The sequence below is a fragment of the Sceloporus occidentalis genome, unplaced genomic scaffold (genome assembly GCF_023333645.1).
Source record: "Sceloporus occidentalis isolate IW3139 unplaced genomic scaffold, rSceOcc1.0.p SCAF_1, whole genome shotgun sequence".
Lineage (NCBI taxonomy): Eukaryota > Metazoa > Chordata > Lepidosauria > Squamata > Phrynosomatidae > Sceloporus > Sceloporus occidentalis.
In genome coordinates, this window is record NW_028316981.1 from 17,467,145 (window position 1) to 17,481,663 (window position 14,519).

At 42.0% G+C, this 14,519-nt stretch overlaps 1 pseudogene; it reads left to right on the forward strand.

Moving 5' to 3' along the window:
• Nucleotides 1-596: 596 nt before the first annotated feature.
• On the forward strand, nt 597-12,692 carry LOC149320992 (vomeronasal type-2 receptor 26-like; annotated as a pseudogene).
• Nucleotides 12,693-14,519: the final 1,827 nt, after the last annotated feature.

Sequence of the window (14,519 nt, forward strand, 5' to 3'; positions counted from 1 at the left end):
TTGTGTGATGTAGTAAATGGCAGCATAAAAAAGCATGTAACAACTAAGCTTATGCTACATAAAATTGAAATGTTGCTCCCCCTCCAGTTTTTTCAAATGCCAGAATGTGCAGTTAAATGCTAGTAAGGGAGCAATTCTGTTCTGCACAACATCAGTTTTCTTGTTTACAGGCAATAGATCTTCCATCTACCACACAGCAGATGATGTTGGGATTCAATTTTAGTGTTTAGATCCAGTGTTTTAGATCTGATGAGGAGGGGAAAAGTTAAAGTACCATTTTCTAGAAGATACCAGGCAGGGTAGGAATGCAGGAGGCCAAGGAAGCTCAGGATTCCTGGGTCCAGAATTGGGGACCTTTCCTTTACTTCCACAGACTTAAGAAAACCTGCTCACCAATGCTGCTGTTTGCATTAGGCAAATGATGCCTTAGCAACAGTTCATTGGGAATGTAGCTTTCACAGTAAAATCCGGATAATCCTATCATTTTAAATGGGGTAGAAATGTCATATGTTTTCATTAAGTAGAGGGTGTACATCTGATGGCTTCTATTTTACTACAGCATCAAGAGTATGTCCTACTCACAGATCCTGCCCTTCATGTTTGCCATTCATGAGATCAACGAGGATCCAAGGCTCTTGCCCAACATCACCCTGGGCTACAATCTGTATGAGAACTTTTTCAATGAAAGAATGACTTATGAGGCCATGATTGACCTGTTGTCTTTTGGGCAAGAGAACATTCCAAACTATAGCTGTGGAAGACAAAATAACCTCCTGGCTGTTCTAGAAGGGACCAACCCTGAAATCTCTGGTAAAATTTCATCTCTGTTGGCCATCCACAAAATCCCACAGGTATGAATGGGCGGGGGAGTGTAGGCTGAGTGACTTTGTATTCTTTACACATAGCAGTCTGGAAGGTGGCCCTTGTCCAGGACTGGTTGAAGGCATCTTGCATCCTAAACAACAAAATAAATAACAAATGGCATCCTTCCCTCAGTCTTCATTCAAGGTCTTATCACACAGGCATAGCTGATTTATAATCGCCACTGAGGAAGAAAGTCCAATTAGTCACCCTCTGCTCAAAGTAAAGGAGGACAGCAGCAACAATAAGAGCAGCAGCAGCTTTCTGCCCATTTGTGATACTCAGTATCTGATGTCATGACTTTCATCGCTGGTGGATAACAAAGGAGCCAAAAATAATCTGTAGGCTCATTTCCACTGGCAGAATACCCTGCATTCCAATTCAGCTCTGCCCCGCTATAGCAATCAATTCCAAAAGGTCCCTTGTTCTCACTATGAAAAGGGATCCTTTGAGAATAGATTTTTTTTCCATTGGCACACTTGTCATTCCCATTGGATCAGGGGGAGGCAGAGAGTCCTTTCAGCTGGTGTCCTCTCCCCTTTGCAAGGCTGCAGCCCCATGGGTATGGGAAGTCCCTCCCTCCCTTTATGCCTCTCACCTGCGGGTGCCCTGGTCTACCTAGGGTCTTGCAGGAAGTGGCGATGGGATGAGTGTGTTTGAGTGGCTACCCAGGGCCTTGGGGGCAGCGGTGGAGTGGGTGAAGAGGAGGAGGGAGCACAGAGGCTGGGGAAGGGAGCGGAAAGGAGGAGGTGGAAGTGGGGGAGGAGGTGGTGGACGAGAAGGAGGACGAAACTGGAGAAGATGAAGGCAAGGTCGAGGGACATGGGAGGAGGTGGATGTGGACGGAACCCCCCCTTCTTCTTCCTCTTTTTTTAAAAACTAATCAAAAAAATCACTTGATTGCTAAAGCAACCACTTTGCAAGTGGCTGCTTCAACAATATGGTGGTTTTTCAACAAAATCTTTTAAACAGGGGAAAAAAACAGCACCAAGGTTTTCTCTGGGGAGGGATGGTGACAGCCCTCTGCCATTTGTCCCTCCCACGGGAAAAGAATCAATTCTGATCTGGCATTCCCACTTGTTGGAACCACGGCAGAATCAATTTTACCCAAAAGAACCTCCAAAAAACAGCTACCAAAATACTCCAGGCTTTTGGCATTTGCCTTGCATTTTTCTCACTGGAATCGATCAAATGAGGATCAGAATTGAGTTCCAGTTGGAACGAGGGACATATACCTCACATCAGGATTCAGAGCTTATCATAGTGGGAACGACCCCTGAGAGAGTTTTTGCTTTTCATACAGCCCCAACTGCTCTGTGCTTTTGCTTGCTATGCTGTCCATTTTTCACAAAGGAATTATGTGGGTTTGGGAGCAAATGAGAGGATTGTCAGAATGCACCACCTTTGACACTGGGCTCTGGATGAAGACTTAAGGCAAATCCAGACATGCCAAAATTCATGGTATTTGATGTTGTTATAGCTGTTGTACCTATGGCTCTTTTGACTCACTTTCCAGTAGTAATTCTAACATTTTATTTCACTCTGGCTGTTCTTCTTATCCCTTTCCTGGGATTTTCCAGTACAGGCCAGGATTAATGTCACTCATCTGTATTCATTGTTTCCCTTCCCCTTGCTGTATTTTTGGGTGCTCACACTAATGCTGTTTTGAAAAGAGAGCTGTCTTTTGCCATGGTAGTTTTCTGCTGACTTGTGGGTCACAAGACCCATGACTGCTGTTCTCTGGTTGTTCGCTCCTCCCACCTCAAGCAGATCCTGCCTGGTTTGAGCCTTGTCCAAGGCTCAAACCAACAACATGGTTTGAGCCTTGGACAACAACCAGGGTTCAAATCCACACTTGGGCATGGAAAGCCACTGCAGTCTGCTGCAACTAAAGGAGGTAATTTAGTAAACCCTGCCATGACTGTGTACAAAGCCAAAACAATGGCACAATTCCTTTATGGGGCTGAAGTCTGGGGCACCTCAAGCACCTCAAATATTTCAAGTTTGGAACCCACCCAGAATTATTTCTTGAGGACCTTGTGAGGTCTTCCTAAAGATATTTTAACTGCCATGATTAGACTGGAAACCGGCACATTATGCATAGAGAGCCAAATAGACATAAGAATTATATGTTATTGGCTCAAGGTTCAGGGGATGGATAACACTAGACCTCCCAAAAAATGTTTGATAGAACTATCTAATGGTTTACCTATTAAAAACTGGGTGCATCATGCTGCCCAACTGAATATCAAATATGGACTTTTAACAGATGAGTTTAAAGGACTTCAACCAGCCGCACAGAAAAAGGTTATTCAGAACACAATAAGGGAAGTAGTTACACAAAGGGACTTGTATATTGTCCATCTTTCCCCATGTGCTCCTCTATACTATAAAGTCAAGGAGGCTTGTGATTACGCAAATTACTTTAATAATTTAACATTTGTACAACTGCAGAAAGCCTTCACAGAACTAAGATATTGAATATGATGGACACAGCATACAGAGATGGGAGGCACAGAGGCATTCCAATAACGGATCATTTATGCATTTATGGATGCCTGGAAATAGAGGACCTTGTCCACTACATATTGTTTTGCCCACTTAATAGAGAACCAAGATAACATTTTGTGACACCCTTAATTGAATCTAGCTATGGTCAGAGCCCACAAGATGTAGTCTTCTACCTCCTTGTGGACTCCTTGTGGACAAATATGAGATTTGGAGAGTAGCCTTGTATGCCCTAGCAGCCAGGAAAAAAAAGCAATAAACTTGACTTGGGCTTGGAAATCCACTGGGTGAGTGTGGCAGGTCACATTCTCTCAGTCCCAGAGGAAGGGTTTTGCTTAATAGTTCAGGACCTTACTTGGAACCAGAGTGCTTTCCAGGCCCGATCTCATTGGGGCTTGGCTGACCCTGACTTGGATGAGCTGGATCAGCCAACGGGGACCAAGGGGCACCTGCTGCCTGTGCCTTTTATTCCCAACAGCTGTCTCCTCCAGAATGTAACTACACAATCTGGGAGAAGGAGCTGTTGCCTATTAAGGCAGTCTTTGATACATGGCAACATTTGCTTGAGGGGGTGGCTCATCCAGTTCAGGTACAACATTTATTTCTTACCTGACTCTCCCTAAGGATCGAAGCAGGGAACAATAACAATTAACAGACAAACATCAGTTTAAAAGACATTTGTTAAAACACATATCAGTTAAAAGAACAAAAAATGCACTCCTATTAAAACAATCTACATTTAAAATTCACAGTTTAAAATCATCTGGATAAGCCTGCTGGAAGAGTCTTTTATGCTCCTTTGAATTCAGAGAGCATATTCAGCTGCCCAATCTCTTCCACAGTTTAGGGGCAACTGAAGAAAAAGTCCTCTGGCTGACAGTTACCAACCTAGTCCTGGCTGACCAGAGCACATTTTCCCCTAGAGGACCTGAGCATACAGTGTGGGTTACATAGGAGGAGACAATCCCGTTGTCTTTTAATGGTTAAGCAGGAAAGGTTTATATTTACTTCTGTGTTTTATTTGTTTTTAACTTTTGTATGGCTACAATTCTACAAGGATTGGAGAGATGTGATGATCTTTTTACAACAAGAAAGAAATGAACTTTTTATAGAAGGTTTTAAAGATTAAGTAGAATTAAAGAAACAGTAACAAATGTATTAAATCTATGAGATCATGACATGTATATAGAATATTAGTTAAAATAGCTAAGAAAATAAATACAAATCTTAGAGTTCATTAGGAATTGAATTAGATGAAGAAGTAGCAGGTAAAGTAAAATAGAACGATGATAAATAAGGATAATTTAATAATAATAATTTGTTTTATTTATATACCGCTATTCCAAAGATCATAGCGGTGAACAGCAAGTAAGCTAAGTAGCAAGTAAGCTAATTTGCCCCCAACAGTCTGGGTACTCATTTTAGCGACCTCGGAAGGATGCAAGCCTGAGTCGAGATTGGGCCCTTTTGCTGGTCTTGAACTTGCAACCTTGTTGGTTTCGAGTGAATGGCTGCAGTACAGGCATTTAACCACTGCGCCACCAGGGCTCCATGATACTCTTGGGATCACAAATGAAATTATAAACTATAGTATCTTAGTGCACAAGAACGGAAGGATCGTTTTCGTCATGTGTAGTTTATGTTTAGTTATTAATGTGGGAGAATGTATTATGAGATATGTTATTTGTTAAATTCATTTAGATTAGGCTTAGTAAGTTTTATTTTTTATTATACATATATATATATATATATATATATATATATATATATCTTTTTATCGTATATGTGTAAGTTTAGTGTTTAGAGATTTGATGTTGTTAATGTTGTGACTTTTTGTGTGTGTGTGTTTTATATGTTGTTAAATGTTATAATCATAAATAAAATCTTTTTTAAAAAAACAAAAAAAACACTTTTGTATGGCTTTAAAATAATTTTATGATGTTTAATGTGGAGATTTCAAATAATGTTATTTAAATGTTATTGTAAACATTTTTTTTAATTTATTATTTTTGGAGGCTGCCTTGGGTCCCATCTTGGAAGAAAGGAGGCATATAAATGAAGTAAATAAATAAATTATAAATAAAATATTTGAGATTCACCTTGAAAGCAAACCATGTCACTTATCCTCTCTTTTCTCATCTAGGTCAATTACAGCTTTCTTACCCATGCACTGAGTGAGAAAAGTCTGTTCCCTTTTCTCCATCGGATGGTCCCAAAGAAAGAGCCTCCATATCTGGGGATTGTCAAACTTCTCCTGCATTTCCAATGGACTTGGATTGGCCTTTTTGCTCCAGATAATGACAATGGGGAAAAGTTCAGGAACTCCTTCACTTCTGTGGCTACAAAGAATGGAGTTTGCATTGCCTTCTCACAAAGGATTCCCAACATGAACATGGAAAAAACACATAGGTTAGAGTGGACAGTGATTATGTATCTTACAGATATGAAAATCAGTGTAGTTGTTTATCAGGTGGACTCTCAGGCCATATTTACTCTATCAATACTAATAAAAGAAGCTGAAAGGGCTAAAACACCAGCTGTGGGGAAAGTATGGATAGCAACAGCTTTGCAGGACCTCAGTGTAAGACTGTTATACAGACTGGTAGATCTCCAGCACACCCACGTTTCTTTGTCCTTCTCAATTCAGACAAACAGAAGGACACAGTATGACAATTTTAAGCAGTTTCTAGTTGATCTGGAGCAGTTTGGGGAAGCAGCATTTCATTGTTCAAATTCAAGGCCAACGCTGTCTGTTAAAATCTGGAACAGATGCACAGAAAAAGACACCTTGAAGCACCCGCCTCAGGATGTGATTGAGAGGATCCTTTCTCAAGACGCCTACAGTATTTACAGTGCCATCCAGGCTGTGACACGGACCCTGCATGCTGCATACTCTTCACTATCTAAGCAGATGTTGATGGAGGGTGTAAGCAGGTTGGCACCTCAAAGGGTCCAGTCATGGCAGGTATTCCTTTTTCTTCATCACTGACCCATGATTTTCTGGATCAGAAAGGAGCAGGGAATTGTCTTCCAGATCCATTCTCTCAGCAGCCTTCAAATTGTTTACTCTGGAATGATAATCTGCTCTTCTTCAGATTAAGCCCTGGCTGATTTATGGGAATATACTCAGGCGCTTATGGGTGTCTTCTGCCTTCTGAGGAAGCTAGACTGAGGGAACTAGTTTGGCTGAACTGATGAGATGACAAGGACAGGGAGCAGAGTGTCAGTGGAGGAACTCTCCAAGCCAGTTTCTCTTGGAGTTGGCAAGCTTTGCATGTCTGTATTCACTGGTAGTTAGATTCGGCTAGGGGTTTTGGCACAACATGTTTGTGGTAACTTTCTGTATGTGTTTGTTCACAGCCACTCTCTTCTCACATCACATGGATTCAGTGGCATCATTAGGATGGGTGTCACCTGGTCTAGTAACTCATGGTGTCACCCCACCCCATTTATCTCTTCCCATATTGCACCATACAGAACTTTTAGTAATGGTTTTTGTACTAATGTTACTCATAAATCATCTTACCCATATATCTCTGACTGTTATGGCAATAGTTGTGAAATAAACAACGAGCACAATAAAAATTATACTTTTTAAATTACAATATCTTCTTACACACAGACTAAATGTATTTTCCTTTACATAGTTTGATGTGGTTAAAGTGAAAATTTGATAAGATGTGATGGTTGTGGGGTGTTGTGGTTTTTTTTTGCAAAATGTTTAAAAAGAATAAAATTTTTAAAATAAATTTAAAAAACTAATAATTAAAAAACTCTGAGATCTCTCTGTCCTTCCACTGAATCTCACCCCACTCTCTTTTGTTGAGTTCCAGTAGTTTAAAGAGGCACAGGCAAACATCACAGCCCATTTCTGCCCAAAGACAGATGTTTGAGGAGCAGCGGTGTGACCCTCTCCTTAGAGTATTGCCTGGTCTGGGCACAGTTGTGGAGACTCCAGAAATGCCATCACAAGACCTAATGACATCACCCACAATATTAGGGGAACGTTTACGTGCTCATCCTTCAATGTAATTTATACTATACTACGTCAGCAATGTCCTTCAGCACTCTACATTGAGCAAACAAGCCAGTCCCTGTAGCAGAGTATAAATGGACATAAATTAGACATTAGGAATGGGAATACACAAAAACTGCTGGCAGAACATTTCAGTCTTCCTGGGCATTCCATCTCAGACCTCAGAACAGTGGCCCTTGAACAAAAGAACTACAAAGATAGATTGGAAAGAGAAACGGCAGAATTGGGATTTATGCACAGACTACAGTCCATTGACAAGGGGTTGCATAAAGATAATGTTTCCTGACACATTAAACACATTTCAACAGTATGTAACCCCCATCACTATGAGCGTGCCCTTGATCTCCTCATCACATCACACTCTATTTTCCACACTCATTCATTCTTCTCACCCATAGGCTACAGCTTCCACTGTCTTTGGGCCCAAACAGATAGGTCAAAATAAAGCTGCTTTGGATCACTTTGGAGGTATGTTGTTTAAATGACACACACATCCAAAGAGGCCAGAAGCTGTGCCAAAGCTGTGCTCCAGTCCTTAGGAGTGGAGTGTGGCTTTGGCGTGGTTTCTGGCTTCTTAGGACACATGCAACATTTAAACAGCAAACCTGCAAAGTGACCAGAAGCAGCTTTATTTTGACCTGTCTATTCGGGCTCAAATCTACCAATGACCATAATTAAAATTGGACTTACCACTTCATTCCCATACACAAAGCATTTTGAATTTGAACTGACATTCTCACACACTAATGGCATATATAGGTCTGGCCCAGGCTTTCCACTCCACCAAATGCATCTGAGGAAGTAGTCTCATGTTGCCAATTTCTTTATTTCAGTTAGTTTCAAAGGTACTACAAGATCGCTTCACATATTGGTAGAGGAGGTGACCGTTAGCTATTAATGCTCATTCAGCAATAATTTAATTAATAGCATGCTTACCCTGAAACAGCTGCTTTGATTGCCAGTATCTTTCTGAGTAGAATCCCAAGTGCTGTTGACTACCATTTTGAAATTTAAATGACTTCCACAGATCTTGAAAAGTCAGTGGAAATGAAAGCAATTAGATCTAAAACAAGATTTCCTGTCTCTAAGATGCACATATGTTCCTGTTTCCTTTTAGCTTCACCCTTTCCTGAGGAACTTCCAGCTTTACAATACTTCCATGGATGGTGTTTATTTGGATGAAAACGGGGATCTGGTAGCTGACTTCCATATCAATAACTGGGTAATTTTTCCGAACAAGTCCACTGGCAGTGTAGAAGTTGGAACCATAGAAAGACAGACCTCCTCAGGGATCAAATTCACCATTGACCAGAATGCTGTTGTGTGGTCCAAGTGGTTTAATCAGGTGAGGATGAAAAAATGTTTCAATTCACTTCCTTTATTCTCATTGATGTTATTTCCTGTCAAGACAACATTCACTTAGGATGACCTTTTGGCCTCATTGATTGACTCAATCCACCTATCTCTTTCATTCTCTACTATTTTTTACATTATCAAGCTTTTTTTGTCTTTTCCAATGAGTCACATTGTCTTGTGATATGTCCAAAGCATAACAGCCTTGGTTTTAGTCAACTTAGCATTTAGGTAGAATTGACACTTGATTTGCTCTAGGGCACACTCTTTTTTCCCCTCTTGTTTCTTTTGATTGTCACATGCAAAGTAAAAGGCACTCAGGAGGGGTTTACCATGGCCTGCTCCTGCACACTTCTAATCCCTTCAGAGTTAACTAAATAATTTCTGCCAGTGTTAGCACCCACTACTGCCACTGCCCCGTGGCAATTTGGCACACTTGGTCTAGCCACTAAGCAAATGCCTGTCATGCTACCTTGAGCGTGGCCTATTATCTCATTGGATCATGCAGTTCCACTATCATGAAAAGACAGTGCCAAACTGGGTTCATTCTCTTCAATGCCTGTAATCAGGCAATCCTAGCCGTGCCTCCTCCTGGATCACTTCCACTGAGTTTAATGGATTTTATTCACAGGTGCCTGGGCTCAAAACCCTGTGGCACCCCCTTAGTCTCTTCTCTATTTTAAAAAAATATATGCTTGAATGAATTTGGTGGTTAGAGTTAGTTAGAATATATTAGTATGAGTGCTTTTTTGACTGTCACATTCAGTAAAATAGGAAAGTCTACTGTCTCAGGAAAAGAAACACTAGAATTGAATGCATCCTGTGGCTGTGTTGTTCAGCAGGTTAATCTGTGTGATTTCCATGGGAAGACAGCAAATGAAGGGGACAGCTAACTTTCTGAAATGCTGCAAAGACAAAAATAGCAGGGGCAGTGGAGTAGAAGAATGCTTAAATTTGGGGAGAAGAAGACAAAATGAAAATAAGAAATCTAGGAATAGAATGGGGATGTATTGTTGTGAAATGGACATGTGCCAGACATTGACTATAGAATTGCTCGGGAGTGTTCTCTCTAGGAATCGCTAGGTCTTTCAGTGAAACTTTTGGTTGAAGGTGACCATAGAGTTGTGCTGGAGTACCTAGAATCAGATAGCTTGGATCTAATCCAGCCGTTCTCAAACCGTGGGGTGTGACCCCCAAAAGATGCAAGAGTTTCTCAAAGGGGGCACAAGACTTGAAGGCCCTTGTCCCTCCTTCCTCATCCTCTTCCCAAACCTCTTCTGTTCTGGAGGGGGAAAATACAAGTGAAGAGTCATTTGCAGCAAAGGTCCTGAAGCCTCTTTCTCCCCAAACATTCCATTCTATCTCTAGAACTCATTTTCATCCCCAAAACCCTGCTAATTAACACGTTTCCCTGGATGTTCCTTCTCTTTATGGTTAGACTGTGCCCATCTCTAGATGTACTGAAAGTTGTCACCCTGGATATATCAGGCTGGCTAAGAAAGGAGTGCCTGTTTGCTGCTATGACTGTGTCCCTTGTCCAGAAGGAACAATCTCCACTGAGGAAGGTAGGTGACTCCAGAGTGAGAACTGCCCCTAAGGTGTACTTTTAAACTTGGACCCTTTCTTGGCTTTGCATTTGGTTACCTGATGTTTCACCAGCAACATGACTGGCATCTTCAGAGAAGAAATCCAAAACTTTTCCAAGCTCTCTCTCTCTCTCCCCAACTTCCTCCTCTCTCCCTCACCCTCTTCCTCCTCACTACCTTTATCATGCACTGAACTCAATGGCAGATACAAATGTGAGGCAAATTAGTGTCCAATTAAGTATACAGCTTTTCCTTTTTTAAAGCCAAATGGGACTTATTAGCAACTTTTGGACCACTGTGTTGCTATGTTGTAACATATAGCCCTCTAGCACATTCCAGCAGCTCTTAGCTGGTGTACCCATTGCTGAGGAATGCTGGAGGCTGCAGTCCAACAATGTCCAGATGTTGAGTGATATGCATGGTCAGTGAGCCCTGGTTAGTACTTTCAGAGGAAAGAACCAGCAAAGCCCCCCCCCCACACACACACAGTATAATCTCTGCAGGCCCAAGAGCCGGGGGGGGGGTATATTTGGCCCTAGGGAATATCTGGCTGAATATCTAGAAAAAAAGCGGTGAGCACTAAGAGCACTGTTTGCATTCTAGCCATTGCTCTTTATCTACCCTACCACTATGTTTCTCCTCATATTAATATTTTGTTAAATATAATATAGTCTTTAGGACACATGTGGCCAATGCTGAGAAGAGCTACAGTCTAATAACATCCAGATCATAGAAGCATTGCTACTTGAAGTTGTGTGTGAGCACATGCACACAAACTCTGCAACCCCTGGAGTCCGGTGGGCCTTATCTGGAAAGAGAAAGGCCATAAGAGGCTTTAAAACTATTTTTGCAGCATGTATTTTTGCTGCCATGAGAGACAGGTTGAGTGTGGTGGGGAGGACTGATTGTACACACTTGGACCTCTGTATCACCAGAATTATTATCCATAGATTTAATTATCCACACCTTCAATATATTCCAAAAAAGTCTAAATTCAAAAAGCAGACCTTGATTTTACCTTTCTATATGAGTGATGCAATTTTCCTGCTCTGTTAGATTTAATGGTAATTGAGCATCCACAGAATATGATATCCATGGGGGAGGGGATCCTGGAACCAAACTTCAGCAGATACTAAAGGTCTACTGTTTCTTGGAAGCCCGTAAACTGGACCGGCAAGGCTATCGCTCTCTCCTGATGTTATTCTCAGGAGGAGGACTCCAATGCCACACTGCCTCTGAACCTGAAGGATGCAGAATGTGCAGTCCTCCAGTTATTGTTAGACAATACTACCTCACCTTTGGTTCTAATGGCTAATGCACTTGCAGTGCAAAAACAAATGAAAGGTCACACATTTCATACCTCCTTTTTAGTTATTTTAATGGACCACAGACAACAGTTATTTAAGATAATACTAATGCCATAACTGTTCTTTTCAGATGCTGACCATTGCCAGGAGTGTCCAGATGATCAATATTCAGATAAGGACCATTATCAATGTGTGGCCAAGGTTGTCACCTTCCTATCCAATGGAGAAGCTCTGGGAATCATCATAGTTTTCTTTGCCATATTCCTATCCCTGAACGCAGGTGTTGTGTTAGGAATTTTCCTGAAATACCAAGCAACACCCATGGTCAAAGCCAACAACCGTGACCTCACCTACATGATCCTTGTCTCCCTCTTCCTTTCCTTTCTATGCTCCCTTCTATTCATTGGGCGGCCACACATGGTGACCTGCCTTCTCCAACAAACTGTCTTCAGCATCATCTTCTCAGTTGCTGTCTCTTCCTTGTTGGCAAAAACCGTCATGGTGGTGGTGGCCTTTATGGCCACAAAGCCAGGGAGCAGGATGAGGAAATGGCTGGGGAAGACCTTGGCCAACTCCATTGTCATTTCATGTTCTGGTGTTCAGGTGGCCATTTGTATGATCTGGCTGGGAATCTCTCCCCCTTTCCCAGATGCCGACATGCACTCCCAACCAGGGCAGATTGTATTGCAATGTTATGAGGGATCTGCAGCCATGTTTTATATTGCTCTTGGCTACATGGGTTTTCTTGCCACTATCTGTTTCACTCTGGCTTTCTTTGCAAGGAAGTTGCCAGGTGCCTTCAATGAAGCCAAGTTGATCACCTTCAGCATGTTGGTGTTTTGCAGTGTTTGGGTGTCCTTTGTGCCCACCTACCTGAGCACCAAAGGGAAATACATGGTAGCTGTGCAGGTCTTCTCCATCTTGTCCTCCAGTCTGGGGTTACTGGGTTGCATTTTCATCCCCAAATGTTACATTATATTATTTAGGCCAGACTTGAATACAAAGGAACATCTGATGACGAAAACTTGAGATGAGTTCTGATTCTCCTTTTATTATTGCATTTCTGCTTTGTCCCATGTGGCTGCAATGAATCTGACATATTCCAGTTTATCTAAATTGATATTAAAGTCTAGGTGTCATCTTTGCACAGGCATTGTGAAATAAAGCAAGTGTGATGGGCTGGATCAATGTATTGCTATATGAGAAGTACCACAGAAGATGGGCAGCTGTTTATCCAGAGTGTTTATTCAGTATTTAAAAAGCCCACCTCATTTCAGCCACACTAGGCCTTCTTCAGGAGCTGAAAACAAATATAAATACAGTTAAAATATAACATTTAAAATGATAGAACAACACTCAGCAAGCTATGATACAAAAATATTCTTATAGATCTTGTCAAAGTCATACATACCTTTTGACAGAAATCATTGCAGTTATAACCACTCTCAAAATTACAGGAATTTAGAGATAAAGGGATCCAGCAGTGTAGCATTTCTGAATATATACATATTCCAGATATGTCTTATGGGTGGAACACAGGGACAAATTTATGTCATTAAATAATTATATTACGTTCATACCCATACATGTGTTCTCATGTATAATTTCTCTGGTATATTCAAATTAGAGTTTGTAGGTCCAAATCTTCATTTGAACCTGCAGGCACCAAGGAGTTCAGCTTTAAAATCTCTTTTTTCTTTAAAAAATGTTCTTTATTACAGTGGCCCCTTCCTATATGTGGGGGATCTGTTCCAGACACACACACTCCACGCATATGGGAAAAACAGTGTAAAATTAAATCTCTTTATATGCTAGGGCGGCGCATTCCCGCCCACGCTGTTTTGTCCTCCGTGGCTTGCCATATGTATAAGCTCAAATCCACAAGCATCAAGCCCGTGTATGGTGTGGGCACACTGTATTATAAATTCTTTCTATAACCCAAAATCAGGAATCAGCTGCAAAATGTTGCATTTCTTCAAAATGACCAACTAAAGGAGCCCCCACTTTGCTATTTTTTAATTAGAGAGGTGTTTCCCTATTCTGCATTTTACTGATCTTGTGGTCCATGCCACGTAAAATTTCTTACATGCACATTGTATAGCAATGTTCTGATCACTGGCAGACTGGACCTCCTTATCTCCATGGAGCTGATGCCTGGTAAAGTAAGGGCTGGAGCAGACTGGCAAGAAAGAGTGACCCAAGTCCTCTCTGGCTGCAAGTGGATCAGGTGTGTACCAACTGCATGGCCTGCTCCAAAGCGGGCTGCAGCCATAGGACCCAACCTGTGCTGCCAGTAGCCAGATAATGTTGGCTCCTTTTCACTCCAGTCCTGGCTACATTGGAGTAGGGTTGCTATGTCCCACCTGGGGGCGAGACAATCCCGCTTTTCAACTGGGCGGGGTTGTCCCGTCCCAGTTCCTTCAGTGACCCGGGTTTGCCCTGAGTCAGCTGCCGCTGCGGGTGGCAATGACAGCTGCTGCGGCTGCCGCTCCATGTGGCCGCTGCGCACCGCCATGCCGTGCGCCTGTCAGGGATTTGAAGGGTTAAAACACAGCACACAGGGAAATGCTTCATGTGTGTGTGTTTGGCCATGAGCATTCAGCAGAGTGACAAGGCTGATCAGCACAGCTGAAGCTCATTGGCTCAAGGATACTTCAGTGTCTAAGTGCACGTAGCCATGGATGATGAAACATGTGTCTGGATTGCACAGGAGACAGATGACATGGTTACACACCTGAACTCACTGGGTTTGGGAGACCACATGGTCTGGAGACTATATAAACCCAGGGGTTGCAAGGGGTAGCTTGTGAGTTTGTAGAAGGAGTTGGATTGGTATGGTTTGGAGTTTTAGAGATCTAGTTTTGTATT